Here is a 22178-nt window from a genome sequence, read left to right as displayed (position 1 = left end):
TGCCCCATGGGAACAGTCCAGTCCGAACTACAAAAGCCATGTCCTTCCCAGAAAGGAATCAAGCATCCGAGGACCGGACCGGTTTCGAGGTAACATCTCTCATCAGCCCGGATAGCTTGACTCCAAGTGGTGTGGAGTGCCTGGGACCCACGTCTGAGCATCCCCAGCGCACTTATGGCGGCAATTGCAAAGAAAACAGGTGATGGACCGAATGTGGATCAATGTCACACATTCAACCCATTCCAAAGATCTGGGCCCAAATCCATTGTTTTTTTGCACTCCACACCACCCTGAGTTAGACAATGGCGATATGCAAATCAGCTCTGACCCTGTGCCCCATGGGAACAGTCCAGTCCGAACTACAAAAGCCATGTCCTTCCGAGAACGGAATCAAGCATCCGAGGACCGGACCGGTTTCGAGGTAACACCTCTCATCAGCCCGGCTAGCTTGACTCCAAGTGGTGTGGAGTGCCTGGGACCCACGTCTGAGCATCCCCAGCGCACTTATGGCGGCAATTGCAAACAAAACAGGTGATGGACCGAATGTGGATCAATGTCACACATTCAACCCAGTCCAAAGATCTGGGCCCAAATCCATTGTTTTTTTGCACTCCACACCACCCTGGGTTAGACAATGGCAATATGCAAATCAGCTCTGACCCTGTGCCCCATGGGAACAGTCCAGTCCGAACTACAAAAGCCATGTCCTTCACAGAACGGAATCAAGCATCCGAGGACCGGACCGGTTTCGAGGTAACATCTCTCATCAGCCCGGCTAGCTTGACTCCAAGTGGTGCCTGGGGCCCACGTCTGAGCATCCCCAGCGCACTTATGGCGGCAATTGCAAACAAAACAGGTGATGGACCGAATGTGGATAAATGTCACACATTCAACCCAGTCCAAAGATCTGGGCCCAAATCCATCGTTTTTTTGCACTCCACACCACCTGGGTTAGACAATGGCGATATGCAAATCACCTCTGACCCTGTGCCCCATGGGAACAGTCCAGTCCGAACTACAAAAGCCATGTCCTTCCCAGAACGGAATCAAGCATCCGAGGACCGGACCGGTTTCGAGGTAACACCTCTCATCAGCCCGGCTAGCTTGACTCCAAGTGGTGTGGAGTGCGTCGGACCCACGTCTGAGCATCCCCAGCGGACTTACGCGGCAATTGCAAACAAAACAGGTGATGGACCGAATGTGGATCAATGTCACACATTCAACCCAGTCCAAAGGTCTGGGCCCAAATCCATCGTTTTTTTGCACTCCACACCACCCTGGGTTAGACAATGGCGATATGCAAATCAGCTCTGACCCTGTGCCCCATGGGAACAGTCCAGTCCAAACTACAAAAGCCATGTCCTTCCCAGAACGGAATCAAGCATCCAAGGACCGGGCCGGTTTCGAGGTAACACCTCTCATCAGCCAGGCTAGCTTGACTCCAAGTGGTGTGGAGTGCCTGGGACCCACGTCTGAGCATCCCCAGCGCACTTATGGCGGCAATTGCAAACAAAACAGGTGATGGACCGAATGTGGATCAATGTCACACATTCAACCCAGTCCAAAGATCTGGGCCCAAATCCATCGTTTTTTTGCACTCCACACCACCCTGGGTTAGACAATGGCGATATGCAAATCAGCTCTGACCCTGTGCCCCATGGGAACAGTCCAGTCCGAACTACAAAAGCCATGTCCTTCCCAGAACGGAATCAAGCATCCGAGGACCGGACCGGTTTCGAGGTAACACCTCTCATCAGCCTGGCTAGCTTGACTCCAAGTGGTGTGGAGTGCCTGGGACCCACGTCTGAGCATCCCCAGCGCACTTATGGTGGCAATTGCAAACAAAACAGGTGATGGACCGAATGTGGATCAATGTCACACATTCAACCCAGTCCAAAGATCTGGGCCCAAATCCATCGTTTTTTTGCACTCCACACCACCCTGGGTTAGACAATGGCGATATGCAAATCAGCTCTGACCTTGTGCCCCATGGGAACAGTCCAGTCCGAACTACAAAAGCCATGTCCTTCCCAGAATGGAATCAAGCATCCGAGGACCGGACCGGTTTCGAGGTAACACCTCTCATCAGCCCGGCTAGCTTGACTCCAAGTGGTGTGGAGTGCCTGGGACCCACGTCTGAGCATCCCCAGCGCACTTATGGCGGCAATTGCAAACAAAACAGGTGATGGACCGAATGTGGATCAATGTCACACATTCAACCCAGTCCAAAGATCTGGGCCCAAATCCATCATTTTTTTGCACTTCACACCACCCTGGGTTAGACAATGGCGATATGCAAATCAGCTCTGACCCTGTGCCCCATGGGAACAGTCCAGTCCGAACTACAAAAGCCATGTCCTTCCCAGAACGGAATCAAGCATCCAAGGAACGGACCGGTTTCAAGGTAACACCTCTCATCAGCCCGGCTAGCTTGACTCCAAGTGGTGTGGAGTGCCTGGGACCCACGTCTGAGCATCCCCAGCGCACTTACGCGGCAATTGCAAACAAAACAGGTGATGGACCGAATGAGGATCAATGTCACACATTCAACCCAGTCCAAAGGTCTGGGCCCAAATCCATCGTTTTTTTGCACTCCACACCACCCTGGGTTAGACAATGGCGATATGCAAATCAGCTCTGACCCTGTGCCCCATGGGAACAGTCCAGTCCGAACTACAAAAGCCATGTCCTTCCCAGAACGGATTTAAGCATCCAAGGACCGGGCCGGTTTCGAGGTAACACCTCTCATCAGCCAGGCTAGCTTGACTCCAAGTGGTGTGGAGTGCCTGGGACCCACGTCTGAGCATCCCCAGTGCACTTATGGCGGCAATTGCAAACAAAACAGGTGATGGACCGAATGTGGATCAATGTCACACATTCAACCCAGTCCAAAGATCTGGGCCCAAATCCATCGTTTTTTTGCACTCCACACCACCCTGGGGTAGACAATGGCGATATGCAAATCAGCTCTGACCCTGTGCCCCATGGCAACAGTCCAGTCCGAACTACAAAAGCCATGTCCTTCCCAGAACGGAATCAAGCATCCGAGGAACGGACCGGTTTTGAGGTAACACCTCTCATCAGCCTGGCTAGCTTGACTCCAAGTGGTGTGGAGTGCCTGGGACCCACGTCTGAGCATCCCCAGCGCACTTATGGCGGCAATTGCAAACAAAACAGGTGATGGACCGAATGTGGATCAATGTCACACATTCAACCCAGTCCAAAGATCTGGGCCCAAATCCATCGTTTTTTTGCACTCTACACCACCCTGGGTTAGACAATGGCGATATGCAAATCAGCTCTGACCCTGTGCCCCATGGGAACAGTCCAGTCCGAACTACAAAAGCCATGTCCTTCCCAGAATGGAATCAAGCATCCGAGGACCGGACCGGTTTCGAGGTAACACCTCTCATCAGCCCGGCTAGCTTGACTCCAAGTGGTGTGGAGTGCCTGGGACCCACGTCTGAGCATCCCCAGCGCACTTATGGTGGCAATTGCAAACAAAACAGGTGATGGACCAAATGTGGATCAATGTCACACATTCAACCCAGTCCAAAGATCTGGGCCCAAATCCATCGTTTTTTTGCACTCCACACCACCCTGGGTTAGACAATGGCGATATGCAAATCAGCTCTGACCCTGTGCCCCATGGGAACAGTCCAGTCCGAACTACAAAAGCCATGTCCTTCCCAGAACGGAATCAAGCATCCGAGGACCGGACCGGTTTCGAGGTAACACCTCTCATCAGCCCGGCTAGCTTGACTCCAAGTGGTGTGGAGTGCCTGGGACCCACGTCTGAGCATCCCCAGCGCACTTATGGCGGCAATTGCAAAGAAAACAGGTGATGGACCGAATGTGGATCAATGTCACACATTCAACCCAGTCCAAAGATCTGGGCCCAAATCCATCGTTTTTTTGCACTCCACACCACCCTGGGTTAGACAATGGCGATATGCAAATCAGCTCTGACCCTGTGCCCCATGGGAACAGTCCAGTCCAAACTACAAAAGCCATGTCCTTCCCAGAACGGAATCAAGCATCCGAGGACCAGACCGGTTTCGAGGTAACACCTCTCATCAGCCCGGCTAGCTTGACTCCAAGTGGTGTGGAGTGCCTGAGACCCACGTCTGAGCATCGCCAGCGCACTTATGGCGGCAATTGCAAACAAAACAGGTGATGGACCGAATGTGGATCAATGTCACACATTCAACCCAGTCCAAAGATCTGGGCCCAAATCCATCGTTTTTTTGCACTCCACACCACCCTGGGTCAGACAATGGCGATATGCAAATCAGCTCTGACCCTGTGCCCCATGGGAACAGTCCAGTCCGAACTACAAAAGCCATGTCCTTCCCAGAACGGAATCAAGCATCCGAGGACCGGGCCGGTTTCGAGGTAACACCTCTGATCAGCCCGGCTAGCTTGAGTCCAAGTGGTGTGGAGTGCCTGGGACCCACGTCTGAGCATCCCCAGCGCACTTATGGCGGCAATTGCAAACAAAACAGGTGATGGACCGAATGTGGATCAATGTCACACATTCAACCCAGTCCAAAGATCTGGGCCCAAATCCATCGTTTTTTTGCACTCCACACCACCCTGGGTTAGACAATGGTGATATGCAAATCAGCTCTGACCCTGTGCCCCATGGGAACAGTCCAGTCCGAACTACAAAAGCCATGTCCTTCCCAGAACGGAATCAAGCATCCGAGGACCGGACCGGTTTCGAGGTAACACCTCTCATCAGCCCGGCTAGCTTGACTCCAAGTGGTGTGGAGTGCCTGGGACCCACGTCTGAGCATCCCCAGCACACTTATGTCGGCAATTGCAAACAAAACAGGTGATGGACCGAGTGTGGATTAATGTCACACATTCAACCCAGTCCAAAGATCTGGGCCCAAATCCATAATTTTTTTGCACTCCACACCACCCTGGGTTAGACAATGGCGATATGCAAATCAGCTCCGACCCTGTGCCCCATGGGAACAGTCCAGTCCGAACTACAAAAGCCATGTCCTTCTCAGAACGGAATCAAGCATCCGAGGACCGGACCGGTTTCGAGGTAACATCTCTCATCAGCCCGGATAGCTTGACTCCAAGTGGTGTGGAGTGCCTGGGACCCACGTCTGAGCATCCCCAGCGCACTTATGGCGGCAATTGCAAAGAAAACAGGTGATGGACCGAATGTGGATCAATGTCACACATTCAACCCATTCCAAAGATCTGGGCCCAAATCCAATGTTTTTTTGCACTCCACACCACCCTGAGTTAGACAATGGCGATATGCAAATCAGCTCTGACCCTGTGCCCCATGGGAACAGTCCAGTCCGAACTACAAAAGCCATGTCCTTCCGAGAACGGAATCAAGCATCCGAGGACCGGACCGGTTTCGAGGTAACACCTCTCATCAGCCCGGCTAGCTTGACTCCAAGTGGTGTGGAGTGCCTGGGACCCACGTCTGAGCATCCCCAGCGCACTTATGGCGGCAATTGCAAACAAAACAGGTGATGGACCGAATGTGGATCAATGTCACACATTCAACCCAGTCCAAAGATCTGGGCCCAAATCCATAGTTTTTTTGCACTCCACACCACCCTGGGTTAGACAATGGCGATATGCAAATCAGCTCTGACCCTGTGCCCCATGGGAACAGTCCAGTCCGAACTACAAAAGCCATGTCCTTCACAGAACGGAATCAAGCATCCGAGGACCGGACCGGTTTCGAGGTAACATCTCTCATCAGCCCGGCTAGCTTGACTCCAAGTGGTGCCTGGGGCCCACGTCTGAGCATCCCCAGCGCACTTATGGCGGCAATTGCAAACAAAACAGGTGATGGACCGAATGTGGATAAATGTCACACATTCAACCCAGTCCAAAGATCTGGGCCCAAATCCATCGTTTTTTTGCACTCCACACCACCTGGGTTAGACAATGGCGATATGCAAATCACCTCTGACCCTGTGCCCCATGGGAACAGTCCAGTCCGAACTACAAAAGCCATGTCCTTCCCAGAACGGAATCAAGCATCCGAGGACCGGACCGGTTTCGAGGTAACACCTCTCATCAGCCTGGCTAGCTTGACTCCAAGTGGTGTGGAGTGCCTGGGACCCACGTCTGAGCATCCCCAGCGCACTTATGGTGGCAATTGCAAACAAAACAGGTGATGGACCGAATGTGGATCAATGTCACACATTCAACCCATTCCAAAGATCTGGGCCCAAATCCATTGTTTTTTTGCACTCCACACCACCCTGAGTTAGACAATGGCGATATGCAAATCAGCTCTGACCCTGTGCCCCATGGGAACAGTCCAGTCCGAACTACAAAAGCCATGTCCTTCCGAGAACGGAATCAAGCATCCGAGGACCGGACCGGTTTCGAGGTAACACCTCTCATCAGCCCGGCTAGCTTGACTCCAAGTGGTGTGGAGTGCCTGGGACCCACGTCTGAGCATCCCCAGCGCACTTATGGCGGCAATTGCAAACAAAACAGGTGATGGACCGAATGTGGATCAATGTCACACATTCAACCCAGTCCAAAGATCTGGGCCCAAATCCATTGTTTTTTTGCACTCCACACCACCCTGGGTTAGACAATGGCGATATACAAATCAGCTCTGACCCTGTGCCCCATGGGAACAGTCCAGTCCGAACTACAAAAGCCATGTCCTTCACAGAACGGAATCAAGCATCCGAGGACCGGACCGGTTTCGAGGTAACATCTCTCATCAGCCCGGCTAGCTTGACTCCAAGTGGTGCCTGGGGCCCACGTCTGAGCATCCCCAGCGCACTTATGGCGGCAATTGCAAACAAAACAGGTGATGGACCGAATGTGGATAAATGTCACACATTCAACCCAGTCCAAAGATCTGGGCCCAAATCCATCGTTTTTTTGCACTCCACACCACCTGGGTTAGACAATGGCGATATGCAAATCACCTCTGACCCTGTGCCCCATGGGAACAGTCCAGTCCGAACTACAAAAGCCATGTCCTTCCCAGAACGGAATCAAGCATCCGAGGACCGGACCGGTTTCGAGGTAACACCTCTCATCAGCCCGGCTAGCTTGACTCCAAGTGGTGTGGAGTGCGTGGGACCCACGTCTGAGCATCCCCAGCGCACTTACGCGGCAATTGCAAACAAAACAGGTGATGGACCGAATGTGGATCAATGTCACACATTCAACCCAGTCCAAAGGTCTGGGCCCAAATCCATCGTTTTTTTGCACTCCACACCACCCTGGGTTAGACAATGGCGATATGCAAATCAGCTCTGACCCTGTGCCCCATGGGAACAGTCCAGTCCAAACTACAAAAGCCATGTCCTTCCCAGAACGGAATCAAGCATCCAAGGACCGGGCCGGTTTCGAGGTAACACCTCTCATCAGCCAGGCTAGCTTGACTCCAAGTGGTGTGGAGTGCCTGGGACCCACGTCTGAGCATCCCCAGCGCACTTATGGCGGCAATTGCAAACAAAACAGGTGATGGACCGAATGTGGATCAATGTCACACATTCAACCCAGTCCAAAGATCTGGGCCCAAATCCATCGTTTTTTTGCACTCCACACCACCCTGGGTTAGACAATGGCGATATGCAAATCAGCTCTGACCCTGTGCCCCATGGGAACAGTCCAGTCCGAACTACAAAAGCCATGTCCTTCCCAGAACGGAATCAAGCATCCGAGGACCGGACCGGTTTCGAGGTAACACCTCTCATCAGCCTGGCTAGCTTGACTCCAAGTGGTGTGGAGTGCCTGGGACCCACGTATGAGCATCCCCAGCGCACTTATGGTGGCAATTGCAAACAAAACAGGTGATGGACCGAATGTGGATCAATGTCACACATTCAACCCAGTCCAAAGATCTGGGCCCAAATCCATCGTTTTTTTGCACTCCACACCACCCTGGGTTAGACAATGGCGATATGCAAATCAGCTCTGACCTTGTGCCCCATGGGAACAGTCCAGTCCGAACTACAAAAGCCATGTCCTTCCCAGAATGGAATCAAGCATCCGAGGACCGGACCGGTTTCGAGGTAACACCTCTCATCAGCCCGGCTAGCTTGACTCCAAGTGGTGTGGAGTGCCTGGGACCCACGTCTGAGCATCCCCAGCGCACTTATGGCGGCAATTGCAAACAAAACAGGTGATGGACCGAATGTGGATCAATGTCACACATTCAACCCAGTCCAAAGATCTGGGCCCAAATCCATCATTTTTTTGCACTTCACACCACCCTGGGTTAGACAATGGCGATATGCAAATCAGCTCTGACCCTGTGCCCCATGGGAACAGTCCAGTCCGAACTACAAAAGCCATGTCCTTCCCAGAACGGAATCAAGCATCCAAGGAACGGACCGGTTTCAAGGTAACACCTCTCATCAGCCCGGCTAGCTTGACTCCAAGTGGTGTGGAGTGCCTGGGACCCACGTCTGAGCATCCCCAGCGCACTTATGCGGCAATTGCAAACAAAACAGGTGATGGACCGAATGAGGATCAATGTCACACATTCAACCCAGTCCAAAGGTCTGGGCCCAAATCCATCGTTTTTTTGCACTCCACACCACCCTGGGTTAGACAATGGCGATATGCAAATCAGCTCTGACCCTGTGCCCCATGGGAACAGTCCAGTCCGAACTACAAAAGCCATGTCCTTCCCAGAACGGATTTAAGCATCCAAGGACCGGGCCGGTTTCGAGGTAACACCTCTCATCAGCCAGGCTAGCTTGACTCCAAGTGGTGTGGAGTGCCTGGGACCCACGTCTGAGCATCCCCAGTGCACTTATGGCGGCAATTGCAAACAAAACAGGTGATGGACCGAATGTGGATCAATGTCACACATTCAACCCAGTCCAAAGATCTGGGCCCAAATCCATCGTTTTTTTGCACTCCACACCACCCTGGGGTAGACAATGGCGATATGCAAATCAGCTCTGACCCTGTGCCCCATGGCAACAGTCCAGTCCGAACTACAAAAGCCATGTCCTTCCCAGAACGGAATCAAGCATCCGAGGAACGGACCGGTTTTGAGGTAACACCTCTCATCAGCCCGGCTAGCTTGACTCCAAGTGGTGTGGAGTGCCTGGGACCCACGTCTGAGCATCCCCAGCGCACTTATGGCGGCAATTGCAAACAAAACAGGTGATGGACCGAATGTGGATCAATGTCACACATTCAACCCAGTCCAAAGATCTGGGCCCAAATCCATCGTTTTTTTGCACTCTACACCACCCTGGGTTAGACAATGGCGATATGCAAATCAGCTCTGACCCTGTGCCCCATGGGAACAGTCCAGTCCGAACTACAAAAGCCATGTCCTTCCCAGAATGGAATCAAGCATCCGAGGACCGGACCGGTTTCGAGGTAACACCTCTCATCAGCCCGGCTAGCTTGACTCCAAGTGGTGTGGAGTGCCTGGGACCCACGTCTGAGCATCCCCAGTGCACTTATGGTGGCAATTGCAAACAAAACAGGTGATGGACCAAATGTGGATCAATGTCACACATTCAACCCAGTCCAAAGATCTGGGCCCAAATCCATCGTTTTTTTGCACTCCACACCACCCTGGGTTAGACAATGGCGATATGCAAATCAGCTCTGACCCTGTGCCCCATGGGAACAGTCCAGTCCGAACTACAAAAGCCATGTCCTTCCCAGAACGGAATCAAGCATCCGAGGACCGGACCGGTTTCGAGGTAACACCTCTCATCAGCCCGGCTAGCTTGACTCCAAGTGGTGTGGAGTGCCTGGGACCCACGTCTGAGCATCCCCAGCGCACTTATGGCGGCAATTGCAAAGAAAACAGGTGATGGACCGAATGTGGATCAATGTCACACATTCAACCCAGTCCAAAGATCTGGGCCCAAATCCATCGTTTTTTTGCACTCCACACCACCCTGGGTTAGACAATGGCGATATGCAAATCAGCTCTGACCCTGTGCCCCATGGGAACAGTCCAGTCCAAACTACAAAAGCCATGTCCTTCCCAGAACGGAATCAAGCATCCGAGGACCAGACCGGTTTCGAGGTAACACCTCTCAGCAGCCCGGCTAGCTTGACTCCAAGTGGTGTGGAGTGCCTGAGACCCACGTCTGAGCATCGCCAGCGCACTTATGGCGGCAATTGCAAACAAAACAGGTGATGGACCGAATGTGGATCAATGTCACACATTCAACCCAGTCCAAAGATCTGGGCCCAAATCCATCGTTTTTTTGCACTCCACACCACCCTGGGTCAGACAATGGCGATATGCAAATCAGCTCTGACCCTGTGCCCCATGGGAACAGTCCAGTCCGAACTACAAAAGCCATGTCCTTCCCAGAACGGAATCAAGCATCCGAGGACCGGGCCGGTTTCGAGGTAACACCTCTGATCAGCCCGGCTAGCTTGAGTCCAAGTGGTGTGGAGTGCCTGGGACCCACGTCTGAGCATCCCCAGCGCACTTATGGCGGCAATTGCAAACAAAACAGGTGATGGACCGAATGTGGATCAATGTCACACATTCAACCCAGTCCAAAGATCTGGGCCCAAATCCATCGTTTTTTTGCACTCCACACCACCCTGGGTTAGACAATGGCGATATGCAAATCAGCTCTGACCCTGTGCCCCATGGGAACAGTCCAGTCCGAACTAAAAAAAGTATGTCCTTCCCAGAACGGAATCAAGCATCCGAGGACCGGACCGGTTTCGAGGTAACACCTCTCATCAGCCCGGCTAGCTTGACTCCAAGTGGTGTGGAGTGCCTGGGACCCACGTCTGAGCATCCCCAGCGCACTTATGGCGGCAATTGCAAACAAAACAGGTGATGGACCGAATGTGGATCAATGTCACACATTCAACCCAGTCCAAAGATCTGGGCCCAAATCCATCGTTTTTTTGCACTCCACACCACCCTGGGTTAGACAATGGCGATATGCAAATCAGCTCTGACCCTGTGCCCATTGGGAACAGTCCAGTCCGAACTACAAAAGCCATGTCCTTCCCAGAACGGAATCAAGCATCCGAGGACCGGACCGGTTTCGAGGTAACACCTCTCATCAGCCCGGCTAGCTTGACTCCAAGTGGTGTGGAGTGCCTGGGACCCACGTCTGAGCATCCCCAGCGCACTTATGGCGGCAATTGCAAACAAAACAGGTGATGGACCGAATGTGGATCAATGTCACACATTCAACCCATTCCAAAGATCTGGGCCCAAATCCATTGTTTTTTTGCACTCCACACCACCCTGAGTTAGACAATGGCGATATGCAAATCAGCTCTGACCCTGTGCCCCATGGGATCAGTCCAGTCCAAACTACAAAAGACATGTCCTTCCGAGAACGGAATCAAGCATCCGAGGACCGGACCGGTTTCGAGGTAACACCTCTCATCAGCCCGGCTAGCTTGACTCCAAGTGGTGTGGAGTGCCTGGGACCCACGTCTGAGCATCCCCAGCGTACTTATGGCGGCAATTGCAAACAAAACAGGTGATGGACCGAATGTGGATCAATGTCACACATTCAACCCAGTCCAAAGATCTGGGCCCAAATCCATAGTTTTTTTGCACTCCACACCACCCTGGGTTAGACAATGGCGATATGCAAATCAGCTCTGACCCTGTGCCCCATGGGAACAGTCCAGTCCGAACTACAAAAGCCATGTCCTTCCCAGAACGGAATCAAGCATCCGAGGACCGGACCGGTTTCGAGGTAACACCTCTCATCAGCCCGGCTAGCTTGACTCCAAGTGGTGTGGAGTGCCTGGGACCCACGTCTGAGCATCCCCAGCACACTTATGTCGGCAATTGCAAACAAAACAGGTGATGGACCGAGTGTGGATTAATGTCACACATTCAACCCAGTCCAAAGATCTGGGCCCAAATCCATAATTTTTTTGCACTCCACACCACCCTGGGTTAGACAATGGCGATATGCAAATCAGCTCCGACCCTGTGCCCCATGGGAACAGTCCAGTCCGAACTACAAAAGCCATGTCCTTCTCAGAACGGAATCAAGCATCCGAGGACCGGACCGGTTTCGAGGTAACATCTCTCATCAGCCCGGATAGCTTGACTCCAAGTGGTGTGGAGTGCCTGGGACCCACGTCTGAGCATCCCCAGCGCACTTATGGCGGCAATTGCAAAGAAAACAGGTGATGGACCGAATGTGGATCAATGTCACACATTCAACCCATTCCAAAGATCTGGGCCCAAATCCAATGTTTTTTTGCACTCCACACCACCCTGAGTTAGACAATGGCGATATGCAAATCAGCTCTGACCCTGTGCCCCATGGGAACAGTCCAGTCCGAACTACAAAAGCCATGTCCTTCCGAGAACGGAATCAAGCATCCGAGGACCGGACCGGTTTCGAGGTAACACCTCTCATCAGCCCGGCTAGCTTGACTCCAAGTGGTGTGGAGTGCCTGGGACCCACGTCTGAGCATCCCCAGCGCACTTATGGCGGCAATTGCAAACAAAACAGGTGATGGACCGAATGTGGATCAATGTCACACATTCAACCCAGTCCAAAGATCTGGGCCCAAATCCATAGTTTTTTTGCACTCCACACCACCCTGGGTTAGACAATGGCGATATGCAAATCAGCTCTGACCCTGTGCCCCATGGGAACAGTCCAGTCCGAACTACAAAAGCCATGTCCTTCACAGAACGGAATCAAGCATCCGAGGACCGGACCGGTTTCGAGGTAACATCTCTCATCAGCCCGGCTAGCTTGACTCCAAGTGGTGCCTGGGGCCCACGTCTGAGCATCCCCAGCGCACTTATGGCGGCAATTGCAAACAAAACAGGTGATGGACCGAATGTGGATAAATGTCACACATTCAACCCAGTCCAAAGATCTGGGCCCAAATCCATCGTTTTTTTGCACTCCACACCACCTGGGTTAGACAATGGCGATATGCAAATCACCTCTGACCCTGTGCCCCATGGGAACAGTCCAGTCCGAACTACAAAAGCCATGTCCTTCCCAGAACGGAATCAAGCATCCGAGGACCGGACCGGTTTCGAGGTAACACCTCTCATCAGCCTGGCTAGCTTGACTCCAAGTGGTGTGGAGTGCCTGGGACCCACGTCTGAGCATCCCCAGCGCACTTATGGTGGCAATTGCAAACAAAACAGGTGATGGACCGAATGTGGATCAATGTCACACATTCAACCCAGTCCAAAGATCTGGGCCCAAATCCATCGTTTTTTTGCACTCCACACCACCCTGGGTTAGACAATGGCGATATGCAAATCAGCTCTGACCCTGTGCCCCATGGGAACAGTCCAGTCCGAACTACAAAAGCCATGTCCTTCCCAGAACGGAATCAAGCATCCGAGGACCGGACCGGTTTCGAGGTAACACCTCTCATCAGCCTGGCTAGCTTGACTCCAAGTGGTGTGGAGTGCCTGGGACCCACGTCTGAGCATCCCCAGCGCACTTATGGTGGCAATTGCAAACAAAACAGGTGATGGACCGAATGTGGATCAATGTCACACATTCAACCCAGTCCAAAGATCTGGGCCCAAATCCATCGTTTTTTTGCACTCCACACCACCCTGGGTTAGACAATGGCGATATGCAAATCAGCTCTGACCTTGTGCCCCATGGGAACAGTCCAGTCCGAACTACAAAAGCCATGTCCTTCCCAGAATGGAATCAAGCATCCGAGGACCGGACCGGTTTCGAGGTAACACCTCTCATCAGCCCGGCTAGCTTGACTCCAAGTGGTGTGGAGTGCCTGGGACCCACGTCTGAGCATCCCCAGCGCACTTATGGCGGCAATTGCAAACAAAACAGGTGATGGACCGAATGTGGATCAATGTCACACATTCAACCCAGTCCAAAGATCTGGGCCCAAATCCATCATTTTTTTGCACTTCACACCACCCTGGGTTAGACAATGGCGATATGCAAATCAGCTCTGACCCTGTGCCCCATGGGAACAGTCCAGTCCGAACTACAAAAGCCATGTCCTTCCCAGAACGGAATCAAGCATCCAAGGAACGGACCGGTTTCAAGGTAACACCTCTCATCAGCCCGGCTAGCTTGACTCCAAGTGGTGTGGAGTGCCTGGGACCCACGTCTGAGCATCCCCAGCGCACTTACGCGGCAATTGCAAAAAAACAGGTGATGGACCGAATGAGGATCAATGTCACACATTCAACCCAGTCCAAAGGTCTGGGCCCAAATCCATCGTTTTTTTGCACTCCACACCACCCTGGGTTAGACAATGGCGATATGCAAATCAGCTCTGACCCTGTGCCCCATGGGAACAGTCCAGTCCGAACTACAAAAGCCATGTCCTTCCCAGAACGGATTTAAGCATCCAAGGACCGGGCCGGTTTCGAGGTAACACCTCTCATCAGCCAGGCTAGCTTGACTCCAAGTGGTGTGGAGTGCCTGGGACCCACGTCTGAGCATCCCCAGCGCACTTATGGCGGCAATTGCAAACAAAACAGGTGATGGACCGAATGTGGATCAATGTCACACATTCAACCCAGTCCAAAGATCTGGGCCCAAATCCATCGTTTTTTTGCACTCCACACCACCCTGGGGTAGACAATGGCGATATGCAAATCAGCTCTGACCCTGTGCCCCATGGCAACAGTCCAGTCCGAACTACAAAAGCCATGTCCTTCCCAGAACGGAATCAAGCATCCGAGGAACGGACCGGTTTTGAGGTAACACCTCTCATCAGCCCGGCTAGCTTGACTCCAAGTGGTGTGGAGTGCCTGGGACCCACGTCTGAGCATCCCCAGCGCACTTATGGCGGCAATTGCAAACAAAACAGGTGATGGACCGAATGTGGATCAATGTCACACATTCAACCCAGTCCAAAGATCTGGGCCCAAATCCATCGTTTTTTTGCACTCTACACCACCCTGGGTTAGACAATGGCGATATGCAAATCAGCTCTGACCCTGTGCCCCATGGGAACAGTCCAGTCCGAACTACAAAAGCCATGTCCTTCCCAGAATGGAATCAAGCATCCGAGGACCGGACCGGTTTCGAGGTAACACCTCTCATCAGCCCGGCTAGCTTGACTCCAAGTGGTGTGGAGTGCCTGGGACCCACGTCTGAGCATCCCCAGCGCACTTATGGTGGCAATTGCAAACAAAACAGGTGATGGACCAAATGTGGATCAATGTCACACATTCAACCCAGTCCAAAGATCTGGGCCCAAATCCATCGTTTTTTTGCACTCCACACCACCCTGGGTTAGACAATGGCGATATGCAAATCAGCTCTGACCCTGTGCCCCATGGGAACAGTCCAGTCCGAACTACAAAAGCCATGTCCTTCCCAGAACGGAATCAAGCATCCGAGGACCGGACCGGTTTCGAGGTAACACCTCTCATCAGCCCGGCTAGCTTGACTCCAAGTGGTGTGGAGTGCCTGGGACCCACGTCTGAGCATCCCCAGCGCACTTATGGCGGCAATTGCAAAGAAAACAGGTGATGGACCGAATGTGGATCAATGTCACACATTCAACCCAGTCCAAAGATCTGGGCCCAAATCCATCGTTTTTTTGCACTCCACACCACCCTGGGTTAGACAATGGCGATATGCAAATCAGCTCTGACCCTGTGCCCCATGGGAACAGTCCAGTCCAAACTACAAAAGCCATGTCCTTCCCAGAACGGAATCAAGCATCCGAGGACCAGACCGGTTTCGAGGTAACACCTCTCAGCAGCCCGGCTAGCTTGACTCCAAGTGGTGTGGAGTGCCTGAGACCCACGTCTGAGCATCGCCAGCGCACTTATGGCGGCAATTGCAAACAAAACAGGTGATGGACCGAATGTGGATCAATGTCACACATTCAACCCAGTCCAAAGATCTGGGCCCAAATCCATCGTTTTTTTGCACTCCACACCACCCTGGGTCAGACAATGGCGATATGCAAATCAGCTCTGACCCTGTGCCCCATGGGAACAGTCCAGTCCGAACTACAAAAGCCATGTCCTTCCCAGAACGGAATCAAGCATCCGAGGACCGGGCCGGTTTCGAGGTAACACCTCTGATCAGCCCGGCTAGCTTGAGTCCAAGTGGTGTGGAGTGCCTGGGACCCACGTCTGAGCATCCCCAGCGCACTTATGGCGGCAATTGCAAACAAAACAGGTGATGGACCGAATGTGGATCAATGTCACACATTCAACCCAGTCCAAAGATCTGGGCCCAAATCCATCGTTTTTTTGCACTCCACACCACCCTGGGTTAGACAATGGCGATATGCAAATCAGCTCTGACCCTGTGCCCCATGGGAACAGTCCAGTCCGAACTAAAAAAAGTATGTCCTTCCCAGAACGGAATCAAGCATCCGAGGACCGGACCGGTTTCGAGGTAACACCTCTCATCAGCCCGGCTAGCTTGACTCCAAGTGGTGTGGAGTGCCTGGGACCCACGTCTGAGCATCCCCAGCGCACTTATGGCGGCAATTGCAAACAAAACAGGTGATGGACCGAATGTGGATCAATGTCACACATTCAACCCAGTCCAAAGATCTGGGCCCAAATCCATCGTTTTTTTGCACTCCACACCACCCTGGGTTAGACAATGGCGATATGCAAATCAGCTCTGACCCTGTGCCCATTGGGAACAGTCCAGTCCGAACTACAAAAGCCATGTCCTTCCCAGAACGGAATCAAGCATCCGAGGACCGGACCGGTTTCGAGGTAACACCTCTCATCAGCCCGGCTAGCTTGACTCCAAGTGGTGTGGAGTGCCTGGGACCCACGTCTGAGCATCCCCAGCGCACTTATGGCGGCAATTGCAAACAAAACAGGTGATGGACCGAATGTGGATCAATGTCACACATTCAACCCATTCCAAAGATCTGGGCCCAAATCCATTGTTTTTTTGCACTCCACACCACCCTGAGTTAGACAATGGCGATATGCAAATCAGCTCTGACCCTGTGCCCCATGGGATCAGTCCAGTCCAAACTACAAAAGACATGTCCTTCCGAGAACGGAATCAAGCATCCGAGGACCGGACCGGTTTCGAGGTAACACCTCTCATCAGCCTGGCTAGCTTGACTCCAAGTGGTGTGGAGTGCCTGGGACCCACGTCTGAGCATCCCCAGCGTACTTATGGCGGCAATTGCAAACAAAACAGGTGATGGACCGAATGTGGATCAATGTCACACATTCAACCCAGTCCAAAGATCTGGGCCCAAATCCATAGTTTTTTTGCACTCCACACCACCCTGGGTTAGACAATGGCGATATGCAAATCAGCTCTGACCCTGTGCCCCATGGGAACAGTCCAGTCCGAACTACAAAAGCCATGTCCTTCCCAGAACGGAATCAAGCATCCGAGGACCGGACCGGTTTCGAGGTAACACCTCTCATCAGCCCGGCTAGCTTGACTCCAAGTGGTGTGGAGTGCCTGGGACCCACGTCTGAGCATCCCCAGCACACTTATGTCGGCAATTGCAAACAAAACAGGTGATGGACCGAGTGTGGATTAATGTCACACATTCAACCCAGTCCAAAGATCTGGGCCCAAATCCATAATTTTTTTGCACTCCACACCACCCTGGGTTAGACAATGGCGATATGCAAATCAGCTCCGACCCTGTGCCCCATGGGAACAGTCCAGTCCGAACTACAAAAGCCATGTCCTTCTCAGAACGGAATCAAGCATCCGAGGACCGGACCGGTTTCGAGGTAACATCTCTCATCAGCCCGGATAGCTTGACTCCAAGTGGTGTGGAGTGCCTGGGACCCACGTCTGAGCATCCCCAGCGCACTTATGGCGGCAATTGCAAAGTAAACAGGTGATGGACCGAATGTGGATCAATGTCACACATTCAACCCATTCCAAAGATCTGGGCCCAAATCCAATGTTTTTTTGCACTCCACACCACCCTGAGTTAGACAATGGCGATATGCAAATCAGCTCTGACCCTGTGCCCCATGGGAACAGTCCAGTCCGAACTACAAAAGCCATGTCCTTCCGAGAACGGAATCAAGCATCCGAGGACCGGACCGGTTTCGAGGTAACACCTCTCATCAGCCCGGCTAGCTTGACTCCAAGTGGTGTGGAGTGCCTGGGACCCACGTCTGAGCATCCCCAGCGCACTTATGGCGGCAATTGCAAACAAAACAGGTGATGGACCGAATGTGGATCAATGTCACACATTCAACCCAGTCCAAAGATCTGGGCCCAAATCCATAGTTTTTTTGCACTCCACACCACCCTGGGTTAGACAATGGCGATATGCAAATCAGCTCTGACCCTGTGCCCCATGGGAACAGTCCAGTCCGAACTACAAAAGCCATGTCCTTCACAGAACGGAATCAAGCATCCGAGGACCGGACCGGTTTCGAGGTAACATCTCTCATCAGCCCGGCTAGCTTGACTCCAAGTGGTGCCTGGGGCCCACGTCTGAGCATCCCCAGCGCACTTATGGCGGCAATTGCAAACAAAACAGGTGATGGACCGAATGTGGATAAATGTCACACATTCAACCCAGTCCAAAGATCTGGGCCCAAATCCATCGTTTTTTTGCACTCCACACCACCTGGGTTAGACAATGGCGATATGCAAATCACCTCTGACCCTGTGCCCCATGGGAACAGTCCAGTCCGAACTACAAAAGCCATGTCCTTCCCAGAACGGAATCAAGCATCCGAGGACCGGACCGGTTTCGAGGTAACACCTCTCATCAGCCCAGCTAGCTTGACTCCAAGTGGTGTGGAGTGCCTGGGACCCACGTCTGAGCATCCCCAGCGCACTTATGGCGGCAATTGCAAACAAAACAGGTGATGGACCGAATTTGGATCAATGTCACACATTCAACCCAGTCCAAAGATCTGGGCCCAAATCCATCATTTTTTTGCACTCCACACCACCCTGGGTTAGACAATGGTGATATGCAAATCAGCTCTGACCCTGTGCCCCATGGGAACAGTCCAGTCCGAACTACAAAAGCCATGTCCTTCCCAGAACGGAATCAAGCATCCGAGGACCGGACCGGTTTCGAGGTAACACCTCTCATCAGCCCGGCTAGCTTGACTCCAAGTGGTGTGGAGTGCCTGGGACCCATGTCTGAGCATCCCCAGCGTACTTATGGCGGCAATTGCAAACAAAACAGGTGATGGACCGAATGTGGATCAATGTCACACATTCAACCCAGTCCAAAGATCTGGGCCCAAATCCATCGTTTTTTTGCACTCCACACCACCCTGGGTTAGACAATGGCGATATGCAAATCAGCTCTGACCCTGTGCCCCATGGGAACAGTCCAGTCCAAACTACAAAAGCCATGTCCTTCCCAGAACGGAATCAAGCATCCAAGGAACGGACCGGTTTCGAGGTAACACCTCTCATCAGCCCGGCTAGCTTGACTCCAAGTGGTGTGGAGTGCCTGGGACCCACGTCTGAGCATCCCCAGCGCACTTATGGCGGCAATTGCAAACAAAACAGGTGATGGACCGAATGTGGATCAATGTCACACATTCAAACCAGTCCAAAGATCTGGGCCCAAATCCATCGTTTTTTTGCACTCCACACCACCCTGGGTTAGACAATGGCGATATGCAAATCAGCTCTGACCCTGTGCCCCATGGGGACAGTCCAGTCCGAACTACAAAAGCCATGTCCTTCTCAGAACGGAATCAAGCATCCGAGGACCGGGCCGGTTTCGAGGTAACACCTCTCATCAGCCCGGCTAGCTTGACTCCAAGTGGTGTGGAGTGCCTGGGACCCACGTCTGAGCATCCCCAGCGCACTTATGGCAGCAATTGCAAACAAAACAGGTGATGGACCGAATGTGGATCAATGTCACACATTCAACCCAGTCCAAAGATCTGGGCCCAAATCCATTGTTTTTTTGCACTCCACACCACCCTGGGATAGACAATGGCAATATGCAAATCAGCTCTGACCCTGTGCCCCATGGGAACAGTCCAGTCTGAACTACAAAAGCCATGTCCTTCCCAGAACGGAATCAAGCATCCGAGGACCGGACCGGTTTCGAGGTAACACCTCTCTTCAGCCCGGCTAGCTTGACTCCAAGTGGTGTGGAGTGCCTGGGACCCACGTCTGAGATCCCCAGCGCACTTATGGTGGCAATTGCAAACAAAACAGGTGATGGACCGAATGTGGATCAATGTCACACATTCATCCCAGTCCAAAGATCTGGGCCCAAATCCATCGTTTTTTTGCACTCCACACCACCCTGGGTTAGACAATGGCGATAATGCAAATCAGCTCTGACCCTGTGCCCCATGGGAACAGTCCAGTCCGAACTACAAAAGCCATGTCCTTCCCAGAACGGAATCAAGCATCCGAGGACCGGACCGGTTTCGAGGTAACACCTCTCATCAGCCCGGCTATCTTGACTCCAAGTGGTGTGGAGTGCCTGGGACCCACGTCTGAGCATCCCCAGCGCACTTATGGCGGCAATTGCAAACAAAACAGGTGATGGACCGAATGTGGATCAATGTCACACATTCAACCCAGTCCAAAGATCTGGGCCCAAATCCATCGTTTTTTTGCACTCCACACCACCCTGGGTTAGACAATGGCGATATGCAAATCAGCTCTGACCCTGTGCCCCATGGGAACAGTCCAGTCCGAACTACAAAAGCTAGGTCCTTCCCAGAACGGAATCAAGCATCCGAGGACCGGACCGGTTTCGAGGTAACACCTCTCATCAGCCCGGCTAGCTTGACACCAAGTGGTGTGGAGTGCCTGGGACCCACGTCTGAGCCTCCCCAGCGCACTTATGGCGGCAATTGCAAACAAAACAGGTGATGGACCGAATGTGGATCAATGTCACACATTCAACCCAGTCCAAAGATCTGGGCCCAAATCCATCGTTTTTTTGCACTCCACACCACCCTGGGTTAGACAATGGCGATATGCAAATCAGCTCTGACACTGTGCCCCATGGGAACAGTCCAGTCCGAACTACAAAAGCCATGTCCTTCCCAGAACGGAATCAAGCATCCGAGGACCGGACCGGTTTCGAGGTAACACCTCTCATCCGCCCGGCTAGCTTGACTCCAAGTGGTGTGGAGTGCCTGGGACCCACGTCTGAGCATCCCCCGCGCACTTATGGCGGCAATTGCAAACAAAACAGGTGATGGACCGAATGTGGATCAATGTCACACATTCAACCCAGTCCAAAGATCTGGGCCCAAATCCATCGTTTTTTTGCACTCCACACCACCCTGGGTTAGACAATGGTGATATGCAAATCAGCTCTGACCCTGTGCCCCATGGGAACAATCCAGTCCGAACTACAAAAGCCATGTCCTTCCCAGAACGGAATCAAGCATCCGAGGACCGGACCGGTTTCGAGGTAACACCTCTCATCAGCCCGGCTAGCTTGACTCCAAGTGGTGTGGAGTGCCTGGGACCCACGTCTGAGCATCCCCAGCGCACTTATGGCGGCAATTGCAAACAAAACAGGTGATGGACCGAATGTGGATCAATGTCACACATTCAACCCAGTCCAAAGATCTGGGCCCGAATCCATCGTTTTTTTGCACTCCACACCACCCTGGGTTAGACAATGGCGATATGCAAATCAGCTCTGACCCTGTGCCCCATGGGAACAGTCCAGTCCGAACTACAAAAGCCATGTCCTTCCCAGAACGGAATCAAGCATCCGAGGAACGGACCGGTTTTGAGGTAACACCTCTCATCAGCCCGGCTAGCCTGACTCCAAGTGGTGTGGAGTGCCTGGGACCCACGTCTGAGCATCCCCAGCGCACTTATGGCGGCAATTGCAAACAAAACAGGTGATGGACCGAATGTGGATCAATGTCACACATTCAACCCAGTCCAAAGATCTGGGCCCAAATCCATCGTTTTTTTGCACTCCACACCACCCTGGGTTAGACAATGGCGATAATGCAAATCAGCTCTGACCCTGTGCCCCATGGGAACAGTCCAGTCCGAACTACAAAAGCCATGTCCTTCCCAGAACGGAATCAAGCATCCGAGGACCGGACCGGTTTCGAGGTAACACCTCTCATCAGCCTGGCTAGCTTGACTCCAAGTGGTGTGGAGTGCCTGGGACCCACGTCTGAGCATCCCCAGCGTACTTATGGCGGCAATTGCAAACAAAACAGGTGATGGACCGAATGTGGATCAATGTCACACATTCAACCCAGTCCAAAGATCTGGGCCCAAATCCATAGTTTTTTTGCACTCCACACCACCCTGGGTTAGACAATGGCGATA

This window comes from Lissotriton vulgaris, chromosome 1_1 (genome assembly GCF_964263255.1).
Source record: "Lissotriton vulgaris chromosome 1_1, aLisVul1.2, whole genome shotgun sequence".
NCBI lineage: Eukaryota > Metazoa > Chordata > Amphibia > Caudata > Salamandridae > Lissotriton > Lissotriton vulgaris.
Note: the sequence above shows the minus strand (reverse complement) of the source record.